The following is a 16,048-nucleotide window of genomic DNA, read 5'->3' on the forward strand; positions in this document are numbered from 1 at the left end:
GACTGTCTGCTGGGTTAAAAATGATCAAATATGATTATAGCACAGGGGCAAAGTATATTTTTTAAACGGACTAGAATATGGTTTCATTACATACAAACAAGTTAGTAAAACTTGTATCAGCTTAAGAATGACAGAAAAGGCAAAGTCTACCTTAGCTTTTTCTATGAACATCTCAATTTGGAACAGTCATATTTTGAGTCCTGAGTAGCCCCTTGCTCTCTTTATGTTGAACAGTTTAGGCCTCGTGTCCTTAATATTCTAGGATGGTTTCTTTGGAATCAAGGGTGTGGGAACTTTGAGTGGTAAACACTGGAGATGTGAAATGGTTGAAAGGAGTGGACAAGGATGTCTGCTTTAGTGAGGCCTTTTGAATAGGAGGAGACTTTAAAAGGTGAGTCTCTTTATTTGCACAATGGGAACAATAATAATCACACACACACACACACACACACACACACACAACTGGCCTTCTGGCCTTTTTGCTTCACTAGTCTTTCTTTTCCTCAGCAGAGAATTGATGTGAATGGCTTAGATATGTTTATATGTTAAAGATTAGGCAACTTGTGTTCCAGAAACAAACAAAACCCATTGATCTAGAAAGGTGTAGTTACTGGATCAGATTTAGTGGGGAGTGACAGAAGAAATTTAAAATGGCCAACTACTTGAAGAGAAATTCAGAAAGTTTGTCAATGCATGTGAATGTAAATTCATTATGTGATAGGAATATAATTATTGGGTAATATACTCCAGTGCCTTTGGTAAAGTTTAAATCACTCTTCAGTATGTAGAAGGATTTAGTTGATGGATTTTAGGATGTGACAGGATACCTAGATGGGTCAGGAAGTCAGTCAGGTTTATTGGGCTGCATTGATATTCATAGGGGTTATATGATCAACAAAATAGCCTAATTCTTTAATAAACTTTTACAATTTTCTTTGTAACTGCTAAATAATATGCACATCTGTGCTTGACAGCATTACGAAATAAACTAACTTGTTTTGTTCTTTTGTATGTGTGCAAACATGAGATAAAACTTTACAATTGTCTTTATATGATTTGTTTTGCCATTATTCTTCTAGTGACTAGTGACGTTCTATTTTTACAGAAGTTTCTACTAAATAGTTAACATTTGTTAAGCCAAATACATAAAATTTTCAGAAATATTTTTAAAGTTAATTAAAGGCAGAACTTGAGAGAGAACATTTTCTAACCAAAATTTTAAAAGTTTTAAGGTCATTATTTTATTATTTGCTTAAGGCTTAGGTGTAGCTTGCATAAAATATTAAATCATCTTTTCTTTTTTTGCTAAAAGCTAGTTTTATTATTTTAGAAACACAGAAGTTGAAAATCACGTTACTAATTTTCATTAATAACTTAAATTTACCATAATGAAAGTTCATATTTGGTGAGAATTCTTTAAAGTGACTCTAAGTTCCAATTTTTATATAAAGACACTTTTGATAAACATTAACTCAAATAATTAAATGGTAAATGTCACATGCATTAAAATATTTTGATCAAATATTGTACAGCATGCCTGGGTTTCTTAGCAAGGAAATCTAAGCATGTGTCTTTTGCTTCAGATCAGAATAACATCTCACTTTCTATTTCTCAAGAATGACAGCAAACACTTTTACTTGAAAATGCCCCAAGAATTAACTGCATACCGAATGTGTTTACCATGTGCCTCATCCCAACTTCTCTCCTATCGCAAAAGGTATTAATGTCCCTAGCAGCTTTATCCTTCATTCTTATTTGATGGACCCTAGACTCAGGGTTGGAGCAGACTTTTCATTTTTGTTTGATAAGACCCAAAACCAAGCCTTCATTTTATTTTCCTGAATTAGGTCAGCTCTTCTTGGAAAGTAGATGGCCTTCCTCAAGACTGATAAATTGGATACATGCAGGTTTTGGTTCCTGGAGAATCACATCTGTAACTCAACACCACTGGAATGTTAGAAGCTTTCTTCTTCAACATCTTTTCTCCAGGACCTTGGTTACCTAGGGTTTCCTTGTCTTTGATCAGTCACAGTCCTGATACTGACAGGGACTGACAAAAACCTACTGCTGGATCCCAAGAAGCTCCTGCTGTGGTACTGTATAGAATTGCCCTATGCCTTAGAGGTACTTAGTGGTACTGTGTAGAATTGCCCTAACTACTGAGGGCAGTTTTCCTCATGAAATTAACCTCAACTGATTGCTTGAAACTGGTGGTCAAACAACTGTATTATTTTCTAATATTTACAGGCAATCAGTGTCCTTTGGAGCAATACTTCCTGCCTGCATTTTAGTCAGATCTCCTCCTCTGCCCAGCCATGTTACTTTGAGCTAATCATATAAACTTTCTGTATCTATCTCCATTTTTTGTCTGTGAAATGGGAATGGTAATAGAACCCTACCTTTTAGGATCACCCTGAAGATTCAATGACATGAGGGTCAGATGTGTTAATACATATAAACCACATTAATAGTGCCTGGTACTTGGTAAGCAACCAATAGTTATCATCACTGGTACTAGATTATACATCAGAATCACCCAATAAAAAATTTAAAAATCAGTGTATTTGATTCTCAATATAGGTGTACTGAATTAAATTCTTGAGAAGTCAGTCCCATCATGTGTCCTTAAAAAAGATAGTTCCACAGATAATTCTGATACAAAGCCAAGTTGCAGTCTGACTTAAATAGCAAGATATCATCTTTATAACTAGTGTGCAGTTTTGACTAGTGATGAACTAATCAAATACTAACAGTATATTTTGTATTTTACATTGTATTGATGCAAAACAATATTCAATTTAATATTTACATGGAGTAGTTATGAACTAATCAAATACTAGCAGTGTATTTTGTATGCTATATTTTGTGGCTTCTAGACCATTTATCAATATTAGCATTTACATGGAGATCTCAATGAGAGACTGAAACCATTTTTTCCCATGTCACTCATACACAGTAAAAAAAAAAAGTGGAATTAAAAGAGGATGATAAAAGATTAAAGCTTATCTATGAAAATATAATGTAGACACAAAGAAAAATCAATATTTCTATTAAACCATAGAGTGAGCAGCAATACCTCTGGTGAGTGAGGGACCTCTATGATGGTGCATTTAGAGGTCTTTGTATGTGTGTTTTCCCCAAGGTATCCATTGCCCCTTCAGAGTACAATTATACTAGATCCAGAATCAACTCAAGTTTGCCTGGGTATTATGATTCACAAGATTTGTTAAAGGTGCTCTGAGAGTCAAACACCATTCTGTGGGCTTTATATGATTGTATCACAACATAATAAAGAACTGGGGAATATTAATATTATTTTCACCCTTTCAGGGGCCTGTTGTCTGAGAGATTAAGCAACTTGCTTAAAGTGACACAATTTCTAAGTGATGCAGCCAGGACTTTAAGCATATTAACCCTGAGAGTTGGGTTCTACATTCACATTGGTAACCTTTCCTGGGTGCTAACTGCCTCTCTCAACTATAGTTCTTCAGCCAGAACCACCTGAGAAGGAAAGCATCCTGTTATACACTACTAATTCAGGGAAACAGATATATTCCTACCCTGGGCATTTCTGTCTCTCTCCTGACTTTTCTCTTTAGTCACAAGTTTTGGCCACTACTGTGCCTTCTTAGTTGATATTGTTCTTAATATTTCAAATTTTAGTTCTATTGAGAACAGTTTTGCACTTTTCCCCTAAAAACTTACCATGGGAGAATGCAGTCATTTCTCCTTCAGGGCTCTTTCCTTTGACATGATTAAATAATCTATCTCAATAAATGTACTCAACCAGGTAAAACAAAGAATTCCTAGGAAACCATAATTCTACTAAGATTTAAATTCTCTACTGCTCACTTCAAATTGTTCAGATAAAATACTTCACCTTCAATTCAGTTTTACTCATATTTTCCTGAGTTTCTATGCCTCTGGCATTCTTCAAATTTTTAACTTAGGCCAGAAAAACGATATTTTTTGCCTGTCCTTTGTTTAATGCTCAGGAGCTTCCACAGATACAAAGTATATACCACATGAAATATATATATATATATATGGAATAGTTCATCTTTGTGGTCATTCAAAATGAACCTCTTCACCACTGGGAGTTATAACTTGGTGGTAGATTACCTGCCTAACATGTTGAAGGTCCTTTGTCTGATTTCCCAGCACTGAATACCTAGACAGTAGCAGGAGGGGCTTTTCAAATTTTGAAAAACTCTCAGTTATGGGGCTAAGAAAATGAATGATTGTGTCTGAACTCAGACTTGTAGCTAGTTATATGTGGTGGACCAACTCTGCATTACTGAGCACTTATAATGAAATGATTATGCCACTTCATCTGCCCAACTAATCTTCCATGTTAACACAACCACAACTCCACTCTGAGAAATCTGAGTACCTATTCTATTCATAGATCTATGATTTGGATGAAATTGACTCAACCCAGTTGGAAGCTAAATTTGTGAAGTCTAATCTCTGGCCTATGTTAATTTCATCAGATGTTGGCCTACTGTGTTAATTTGAACCAAAAGGACACTGCAGATATTTGCTGGTGTCTTCTGAGTAAGAAACTTCCTCTTTCCTCTGAGAGCTCTACAGGAAATATAGTCTCTTTTCTTCTAGACATTGGGATACAAGATTCTAAAACTTAGAATGGGTGCAGCTATTTCTGAATAGATGCTCAAAGCAAGTCATAGAGAAGATTTGATACTCTGAAAAAAAAGTCTCATAAATTATATTGTGAGAATTCAGATCAAACTACATGTGAAATCAGAGAACTCTGACTTTTTCAATTCATTTTTATGTTTAAGGCTGTGTTGTCTGGGATTTTGATCCATACAACAGAGAGAGTCATAAATGATATTTCAAAAGAGAAAAAGAAGAGATCAAGCTTGAATTACAAACCTTTATGTCATTTCTTTTATTTATTTATTTTTAGACAATGAATATTTACTAAAGACACAGAGGCATGAAATACTTAGATAATCATAGATTAGAAGCAACATAAAGGCAGAAATAAAAAGCAAGCTGTAATAAAACTAGTTCCTGTTTATTTTAAAAGCTTTGATTCAATCAATATGTTATGACCAATAGGTAAACACAGATGCTACTGGTAAGAAGCTACTACAAGTCTTTGTGGGCTTATTTTTAATTCTCCTGTATAAATTTTATGATAATTACTAATAAAATCATGTTTACTCACATTACAATGATAGAGTTTTAGACTTGAGGAATAAAATGTGTTCTTTTGATCTGTTTGTATTCATATTTCAAAAAATGAATGTGGTTCTCTTAAAATAATTTCTTGGCTTTTCTGTTGCAAAGTCTTTTTGGCAACCTCTGTGCTAAGTGGATATAGGACCAATATCTGAACACCATGAGTGGTAATGTTGACTGCTTCTTACTGTTACTACATGCTCCTTAGTATCAGAACATGGATTATCATCTGGTTATTTCATTTTCTTGATGCCATTCTGGTTACACATGAAAGAATTTTAGAGATTTAATAATATTCTTTATAATTATTATCATTATTATTTTTATAATCTCTAACATCTTAATTTTCTGAACATTCAAATTATTTGATTATTTTTTCAATATTATATAAATATAATAAAGTTTTTTCCCCTTAAGAAGGTGACTACCATTGGATATAAACCAAGGAGTGGGATACCTGGGTTAAACGGTGGTTCCATTCCCAGTTTTCCAAGTAATCTCCATACTGCTTACCAGATTGGTTGCACCAATTTGCAGTCCCACTAGCAATGTATGAGTGTGCCTTTCTCACCACATCCTTGTGAACACTTCTTGTTTTTGTATTCTTAATATCTGCCATTCTGACTGGAATGAGATGAAATCATAGAGTAGTTTTGATTTGCATTTCTCCAATTGCTAGAGATGTTGAAAAATTTTTCATATATTTATTGATTATTGATCCTCTTCTGAGAAGTATCTGTTCAGTTCCTTGGCTCATTTATTGATTGGGTTATTTGTTTTTTTGGTGTTAAGATCTTTGAGTTCTTTACATACCCCAGAGATTAGTGCTTTATCTAATGTGCATGTGGTAAAAATTTGCACCCATTCTGTAGACTCTCTACTCAACTCACTGATTGTTTCTTTTGCTAAGAAGAAGTTTTTAGTTTGAATCCATCCCATTTATTGATTATTGATATTATTCCTTGTGCTATAGGAGTCTTATTAAGGAAGTCAGGGCCTAATCCAACATGATGAAGATAGGGCCTACTTTTTCCTCTATTAGGCTCAGGGTCTAAGGACTTAAAAACAGCATACTACAGTAACACAGCCATATCGATGATGTTTATAGCAGCACAATTCACAATAGCTAAACTGTGGAACCAACCTAGATGCCCCTCAGTAGATGAAGGGATAAAGAAAATGTGGTATATATACACAATGGAATATTACTCAGAATTAAAAGAAAAAAATAAGATCATGGCATTTGCAGGTAAGTTGATGGAGTGGAGAATATCATGCTAAGTAAAGTAAACCAATCCCAAAAAACCAAAGGCCTAATGTTTTCTGTGACATGAGGGTACTGATCCATAATGGGGATGGGCGGGGAGCATGGGAGGAATAGAAGAGCCTTAGATAGGGCAAAGGGGAGGGAGGACAAGGGAGGGAGCAGGGGGATAGAAAAGATAGTGGAATGAGTTGGACATCATTACCCCAAGTATATGTATGAAGACATGAATGGTGTGACTCTATTTTGTGTACAACTATAAACATGAAAATTGTGCTCTATATATGTAATATGAATTGAAATGCATTCTGCTAATTTGTCATATATAACAAATTGGAATAAATAAATAAATTTTTAAAAAAACAGATAAAATATATTTAAAAAAAAAAAAACAAGAAGAAGACGACGACTACCCCTGGGAACAGAAAATTTGGGTGAACAAAATACAAAAAGAAATTATAACTTTTTCCTACTTTTAGAGAGTGAGACTTTAACCTTTCCCTCTGAGGTTACAGAATAGAATAAACTGTTATTATAAAAGTGAAATAATCCAGTAAAAAAATCAGAAGCTCAAGGAAAATAGTGAGTCCAAGAGTAAAGGAGTTAATAATAACATTTTACAAAGTGGAGAATCCAGATATGGTATCTAGAAAATGCAAATACAGCTAATGGAATATCTGACAATAGTATTATAACTATGTTGGACATAGGATTAGGATATAAATTATGTATATATTAATATAGCAGAATTCCAATTGTTAATGTTACTATTCCAATAAAAATGTGCATACATATTCAAAGTAACATCTGAGTACTTGCATCTGAAGAACTGGACTTCAAGTGAGGAAGCTGAGAAGGAAATTTTGTTCTTTGTAAGTTTTGTAGGTTTTAGTCATTTACATAAATATTTTGATTAAAAATTATCATAGTGGTAGGTTCATAAATCTGGTTGTTTTGCTATTAATGTTTCTTAGATTTGTGTTACTTCTAATTCTTTTTAAAATTAACTAATTAATATTATTATTCATGGTTCTAAGAATCAAATCTACAACCATAGACATACCAGGCAAGCGATGTACAACTGGACTAAATTCGTAGCTCCTAATTTTTTATTGTTTTTGGATAGTATACTTTCTTTAGGATTACTATAAAAAAATAGCACAAAGTAGGGAAAGTATTTTAAGTCCAGGAAGTAAAATAAAATATAATGAAAATAACTGTTATAGGTTTTACATTACTTAAAATAACATTCAATCTTGATTTTGGGGAGTGTTTTCCCTGTATTATGCTTTCTTTTAATCAAGCAGAGTATACAGTCGATATACCATATTTCAGGAAACTTAAAATTTAATAATTTTTCCTTCTTTAATACCTTATCAAATATCACAGTGGTTTCATTAATCAGATTTTTGTCATTTACATATTTATTTATTTATTTATTTATTTTGTTCTAGTTAGTTACATATGACAGCAAAAAAGCATTTCATTTCATTATAACAAATGGAGCATAACTTTTCATTTCTCTGGTTGTACACAATGTAGAGTCGCACCACCTTTGTAGTCATACATATACATAGGATAATGATGTCCTTCTCATTCCACTATCTTTCCTACTCCCATAACCCCAGCCCTCCCCTCCCCTTCCCTACTTTGCCCCATCCAAAGTTCCTCCATTCTTCCCATGCTCCCTCCCCCATTATGGATCAGCTTTCACTTATCAAAGAGAACACTTGGCCTTTGGTTTGGGGGATTGGCTTACTTCACTTAGCATGATATTCTCCAGCTCCATCCATTTACCTGAAAATGCCATATTTTTATTTTCTTTTAATGCTGAGTAATTTTTCATTTTGTATATACATACCACAGTTTCTTCATCCATTCATCTATTGAATGGCATCTAGGTTGGTTCTACATTTTAGTTGCATTTAAAACAAGGCATTTCCTGAGAGTTTTACAGTAGTTTAACAGTGGAAACTAAACAAGATGTGTCCACATGGAGTTTTTCTTATATAAATGTTAAAACTTATTAGTGAAAAAATAATTGGTCTTATAACTGTGTCAGAAAATTTGAGGGAGGAGCATTAGAATAGAGATTGTAAGAATATTACAATGTGGGATTTCTGTAATGTTTTAATACTTAATTTAGGAACATACTTCTTCTGGAGTCCGAAGACAGATTTTGACCTTGGATAAGAAATTATTTATCTGAACTGTATCCTAAGTTTCCTAAGATTTGCATTATTTGATACTTGTATTCAAAGCATATCAAGTTATTAAGATATGCATTATGTCCTCAGTCTCATCATTATAGGGCAAGAATTCCAGAGTTATACACAGTTGCTATAGTCCATATAGATCCTCAGAAGTCATATCTTCAACAAAAATTACTTTTTCTGACAAACCAGCTTTGGGGAAACAGGGACAGAAGTACCATCTCTGCTTCCAAGATGGTATCTGTTGCTACATCCTGGGCATGGAGATATCTCCACATGGCAGACAAGCCAAGAGGACAAAATGTTTTTTTGAAGCATTTTTTTTTTAAATTAAGATCTTGATTCTGTTCACACAGGAAGAGCCCTCATAGTCTAATCACTTCTTACAGGACCCACCTCTACTATTTTCCCATTGCCCACTCAGTTTTAGAACCTGACTCTTGGAGAGGATACGTCAAACTATAGCCAAGATTATGCTAGAGAATTTTATAAATGCATATGTTGAAGCTGTTCATCATGAGCTAAAGTGACTTTAGGAAATAGCCTAGAAAACTTAACATTGCATACAATTTTACTTAAGAAAATGCAATCCTATTTTATGACAAGTAAATGAACTTTTAAAAAAGAGTTTTCATAATATTATCAGTTTCAGCATTTGAGGTTTTTTTCCTATTGGTATGTGAATGAATGAGGTCCTATCAGATGTTATATGTGTAAATGAAATGCCTATACTAGCATGTGCAACCTATTTTCAAGTTAAAGTTAATGGAAGGAATCCTGGTCAGCCTACAGAGTTGGGATCTGTATTAATAATGTAATCTGGGTGCCTGTGCAGTGATGAAATTATACTGTCAGTAATTAACAAAGACAATAGAAAGTCTAACATGAATATCTATTGATGCTAGTGTGGGAGAATAATTCTCTCTAGGTATACTTTGAAATTCTCGCATGTCATAGAAGCTTTGTTTGATTTGTTGCTTTTGCTTTCTTGTCAGAAATTCAATTTAGGGAGGAAGCTTTGAGACCAATGCATCTGTTACCTGCGTTGTGAATCATGGCATTGAAGACTGTCTCATACCTATTAGCAATCATGACGAGAAAACATTTGTAATGATGGCACATGTGTATATCATCACCATTGGCTTTACTTAAAGTAGCATGGGATTGCACCCTTTAGATAACTATTCCAAATAGGCTTAGATAATTTTTGGCTTACACATACAGAGGCAATCAAATCCAAATACCATAAAATGTTCTTCTCAATTAAAATAAAAAAGCACCCGTGGTTATCTCCTTCTTTCAAAGGTTTCTTTATTTGCATTCCATTATTGCTAAGAGCCAGTTCTAAATATTTTTTCTCAATAAGCATATGTACTTGAGCATTATTTACTTCTTTCTTATAGAACTGACTTCTAGTTGAGCAGATACATCCAAAAAAACATAAGATTTGTAGCCATCAATGCTTTCCCTTCACATAAATTCTTGTTCTGTTATAGCATTCAATTGATGACACTATGTTGTGATTTTCATCCTTGACATCTCAAGACTCTGATTCTCCTAATTTTATTACAACTGTTTATAGTTTGTGTTTTCACAATCATGTTTTTCACAACTAAGCTAGATTGATGAAAGTAAATTCTGGCATTTACGTTACTTGTCCTTAGATTTTAATTGAGTCTAAAATAGTTTTATGAAGCACCTACTGGGTGCCTGGTGCAGGAGTGATTGTTCTCTTTCTAGCAGAGAAGACAGGAAGAAAACTGTATGTTAGAAGAATAATAAAAACACATATAAAGGGTTAATACAACATCTGTTGGGGAGAAAATATAAATTTGGTCATTCATGGGAAGGAATTGAATGGGCATGACCAGGCAAGCCTCAGTAAGATAATATCTGAGTTAGACTTTGAAGGATAGATGTATTTTTTTAGAGAGAAAGAGAGAGAGAGAGAGAGAGAGAGAGAGAGAGAGTATTTTAATATTTTTTTTTTTAGTTTTCGGTGGACACAACATCTTTATTTTATTTTATGTGGTGCTGAGAGTCGAACCCAGCGCCCGGCGCATGCCAGGCGAATGCACTACCGCTTGAGCCACATCCCCAGCCCAAGATATATTTTAATTGCATATATTAGGTACTGTATCATTCCCAATGAACGGTCTGTATATCAGAGAATATTACTGCTCTTAATGTCCTCAACAGAAGCAATGATTTTGTTTTTGGTTTAATAAAAGCACAAATAGAGGCAGGGTTTTTGCTGTCCATGTTTTTGCTGATCCAGCAGGTAGACAATCACAGATCAGGATTATGGTAATAACTATCCTTCTTTAACAATAGTCCATGGACTACAGAGTAACTTAAAACCACATAAGAAATTAATAGATTACTATCCTTGAGAATATTTAGGAGATTTCACTGGCTACCTGATGGCTAATACCAAGCTTTCGTCACTATAAAGATTTGTAAATTAAAAGTTTGATTAATCACATACTTCTGTTTATCTCTATCATGATGTTATATTAAAAATATTAAGATCTTTTGTTTCTGTTGGGCTCTACCCTCCTTTATATAACCAGATATGTTAAGATTTTTATTCCTTAATACTTTGGGGTTTGTAACAGTAATTCACAATCACCACCATCAGTGTTTCCAATCTAATTGCACATTAGTTTCATCCAGAGAAATCAATACAAATCCAGAATCCTGAATCTAATATGCAGTGTTTTGCTGAAGTAGATATGGGGAAGAAAAACAATGTGAGGACTTCGGTTTTGTTTCTTTTGACTGTTTTTAGTAACTGAACCCAGGGTACTTAGGTACTGAGCTACATCCCTACCCCATTTCATTTTTTAATTTGAGACAGAGTCTCACTAGTTTGTTCAAACTCATGATCCTCCTGCCTCAGCCTCCCAAGTTGCTGGGCATACATGTGTGCCACTTCACCCAACAAGGACTTCGTTTTTAATTGGCAGATAATAACTGTAAATCTTAATAGGGAATGCTGTGTTGCTTACATTTATACATTATTTATTGATCAACTCATAACACTTAGGATTTTCTATCATCTCAAATTCTTATAACTTCCTTGTAATGATAACATTCAAAATCCTTTCTTTTAGCTGTTTTGAATTATACCACACAATATTAACTATCATCAATCTCTGTGTAATAGGATGTTAGAACTTTAAAACAGGATTTTTAATATGTAGTTTAGGTAAATCTAATTTACTCAGTCTGTGAAATGGACACTGGAAGCCATCAATCCACATTTTATATTTCAACCTATGGAAATATAATGTTTAGGGTTTTATTTATTTACTTATTTGTGCGTGTGTTTGTGTGTGTGTTTGTGTATGTGTGTGTGTTTTGTTTTGTTTTTGTTTTTTTACATTATTCAATCTGTATTTTTGTTGTTGGGAGCTATATCTGGCCCCCTAGCAAAAGTATTCTGAACTTAATATCTGTTTTAACCCGACCTGGGGGAAAGAAGGAGAAGAATACCAAATAATGAAATTCAGTATCAGTACTCATAAATATCCAATTTTTGCCTTGAGCAGACTGGCAGAAAATGCTGGGGGAATAAAGGTGAGTTTTTTTTTTTTTTTTATTTCTCCTTATTTGCTTCCAATTCTGTTTTCATGTTAGACATCTGTGTGATTAATAGTTTATTGATTTCCTGCATTAGGAAGCTCTCAATTTGTCAAGGTTGAAAGCTACACTGTCACACTGTCAGGACTGGCATTCCCAGTTGTAGCAGAATTGTCTCTTCTATGAACTGTCTCATGTCACATTGTATACATATTTTTCGTTTACTATCAAATCTCTTCCAAAGTCATTTACACCAAAGGCCTTGAGACTGTCCCTAACTCTTGGTTCCCAGGACACCATCCTTTGTCTGCTCCTCATCTAGTCTTCCCTGCATCAGAAAATAACAACATCTTCTACCCTATGATTTGGAGAGTACACCAGGAATTTGGGTTTTTTTTTTTTTGTTTGTTTTTTGTTTTGTTTTCCACTTATAAGCCACCCTCTATTTGAACCAGCACCATCATGTGTCCTGAATTAATTAACTTTTCTTTTTCTCTTAGAACAAGTCACTGCCTTTGTCTCTGTTTCTACTGTTGCTTCCACACAATTCATCATCCATGGAGCAACAATAAGGGACTTTATGATAATTAAGTGTCTCAACTTCTATAGTGATTTTTCCAAGAGATTTGGACTCTAGTTAAGATGCAACATTCCTACCTTACCTACTAGACCATGGATAATATGAATTCTGACCACCTTCTCAACAGCTTCTATAGCATTGCATTCTCACAAGCTCATTTTGATCCAGACATACATGCTATAATTCTGTTCTTTGGATATTCAAGCTCATTCTCTCTGGACCATTGCACTCTTTTCTAAGTCACTTTACCCCTGACCAACTCCTCATTAATAAAGTGTAAGTTCAAATATCAACCACTTCAGATAGCCTTTTTGTAATCACCTTAACAGTATCACCACCATCCCACTCTCCCAGTTCATTACCACCTATAGTTGTTTCATGGAACTTAAAATTATCTTTTTTTTAATGTATTTATTTAATCAAAGTTTGCTACTGCTAAAAAGAGGCTTTCTGTTGGTCTTATTATTATCATATTTCTAATTCTAGAAAAATATCTAAGGTATAAATATTCCGTGAAAAAATAAATTGATACATTTCAAGGCATGATAAGTTGAATTGTTGTTCTTTCTACTTTAAAAACTCCTGTATTATGATAGTCCCAATTATAGAATTCTACTAAGTTTTCTTTTTCCACTTTATATTTTCCTGTGATTCATCTTTGACAGTTACGAATGTTAAATTTCTAAATGAATAAAATGATGTTGGTGTCATTTTAAAGACATTTACAACTCCCTAATGTCCCAACTCCATAAGATTGTCAAAAGTCCTGAGAAAAGTCTAATGGCTTTTTATAGTTCATTCTCTGTCTTTATTTTTGTCTTCTGTTTTGGCTACTTCTTCTTGTACATCTATTATAGAAACACACACATGCACGCGCGCGCACACACACACACACAAATGAGTAGTCCCAGACACCATATTTTTTTTTTTGTGATTCAGACATTTTCATACTGGTACATTATTCCTTTTAAGGTTGAACTCAAATATCAGTTGTTCCCCTTTAATGGAAAGTCAGTGACTTTTAAAATCCCCATTTTAGCATTTAGTGCATGATATGGGTACTACCATTTTAATGTGCTGTTCTAATCCTAGAGACTAACTTAGTGATCATTGTAATTTCATATGTGTAGATTGAATGAGTGATGGATGGATGGATGGAAGCGTCAATGAGATAATTTTTTCTACAAATCCATAATCATCATGTGGATCTTGAAAGATCCTTTCCAGTGCATCTGTGTTCCTTGACATAGGGCTTTAAACGTGGAGGAATTAATACTATATTGAGTATGTAGGTAAATAAATACTTAAGTAAGTGACTAACACAATAGTATTCACATATTTTTATCTAAGAATTACTTTCTCCTTAAGAAAGTTCACTTTTCCTGTGTTCCAGGTCTGTGTTCTTTAACCCAGTAGTCACAAGTCATTTTAAGATAGTGATCAAGAATAATGTAGATAGTTAAAGTTGAGGTGTTCCATAATAACTAAATGGATAGTGTAAAAAATTATCATAAATATCTAGATAATAACTTAAAATACATTGCATATTGCTATGTTAATAATTTGGATATGCATTCTTGACTTATAATGTATAAAATTAAAATTAATCCATCTGTTTAATTTATTGTCTTTAATATGATAATTAGAAAATTTATGCATTATGCATCTGATCTGTATTTTATTTCTATATAATTTATACCATTACAGTTACAATTATCTTTTCTCAACATGTTTATTATTTGCCAGTAATTATCATTTCTGACCCATAAAATGTATACAAAACAAAGCTACTTGCTTTACAGGGAAATGTTCTTTTCATCTCATTTCATATTTTTGCAGGAAAAAACAGTTAAGTCTGGTGAGAATTATATAGCTTTGTATTTGTGTTCTAATTTATCAGTCACCCTTTTAAAATATAATAATTACATGAGCCATGTTCTTTTTTATCATTTCTGTCCCCCCCAATCTAGACATGTTTCACCTTTAAAATTGTGGAATATGTCTGAATTTCTCACAGAAAAAGAAAAATCATTCTATATTATTTATTTATATATATATTTCGTTCATCTTTATTTAAATGTCTTACTTGCCATTGCATTTGATTCATACAATTTGAGACAATTATGATTTTTATGTTAATTATTTATATGGAAAATTTTTTTTGAACTCATGGATGTGTTTGTATATTTGTGTGTGAATATGTATGTGTATATGTATGTGTGTGTACATACATATACAATGAAGAAATATGTGTGTGTGTACACACACACACACACACACACACACATGAATTTCTTCATTGAGTGAAAGAAGTACATCTAAATCTGCTTACTCACTACAAATATCTACCTGCTAAAGATCCTACATTTGTGATCATAGTTGTCTAAAAGTGTAAAAGAGTATAGGTTATAGGAGTGAGGAATAGGCCTGGGGTCAAGAACAAAGAGGCTATCTGAGCTTGCAGAGACAGCCACCTAGCCATTGGGACTTATTTATCAAATGTGCTCATTTGTTCATCTCTGATGCAGTGTATTATTGAAGAGCTTTATTACCTTTTACCTTGACTTCAAAAAATCTTGTAACTGTTTTCCTTCCTTCGAGTATTGTCTCTCTCAAATCTATTCTCCACACTGCTACCAGAGGAATGATTAAATATTTATAATGTAAAGATATCACTTTCCCAACTAAGAGCATCCGTTATTCATTAACCATGAAGTTATTAAGTACAGAGATGAAGTCTGAACCCTGGAAAGGGCACACATGCCCCTGTCTGATTGACCTTTTAGCTACCTTTCCAACATTGTGTCCTGCTTACTACTCCCTACCTCCTGCCACATATTCTTAGCAACTTCAATCATGTGTTCCTCTTATCTCCATACCCCTCTCCTGTTTGCCTTTGTTGAATCCTTATGTCACCCTCCTTTAACAATCTAGATTTATCTATTTTTCTATATCTGATTTTATGATGAATCTGCTTATTATAAATCTCCCCACAGTTTTTACAAAGTAGAGATCTTATCTTATTTTCTGCAGCTTAATTTCCTCTTAAGATAAATGAGAAGGACAAGTTACTCTCTTTTTAGGAGGACTGAGTGAATAAATACACATGCCTGGAAAATAGCCTGTGATCATTAGTTGTTATTTATATCATGAATATTGTTTTGTTCTTTTAATTATTAACAGTAGTAGTAACTT

This window comes from Marmota marmota, unplaced genomic scaffold (genome assembly GCF_001458135.2).
Source record: "Marmota marmota marmota unplaced genomic scaffold, marMar, whole genome shotgun sequence".
NCBI lineage: Eukaryota > Metazoa > Chordata > Mammalia > Rodentia > Sciuridae > Marmota > Marmota marmota.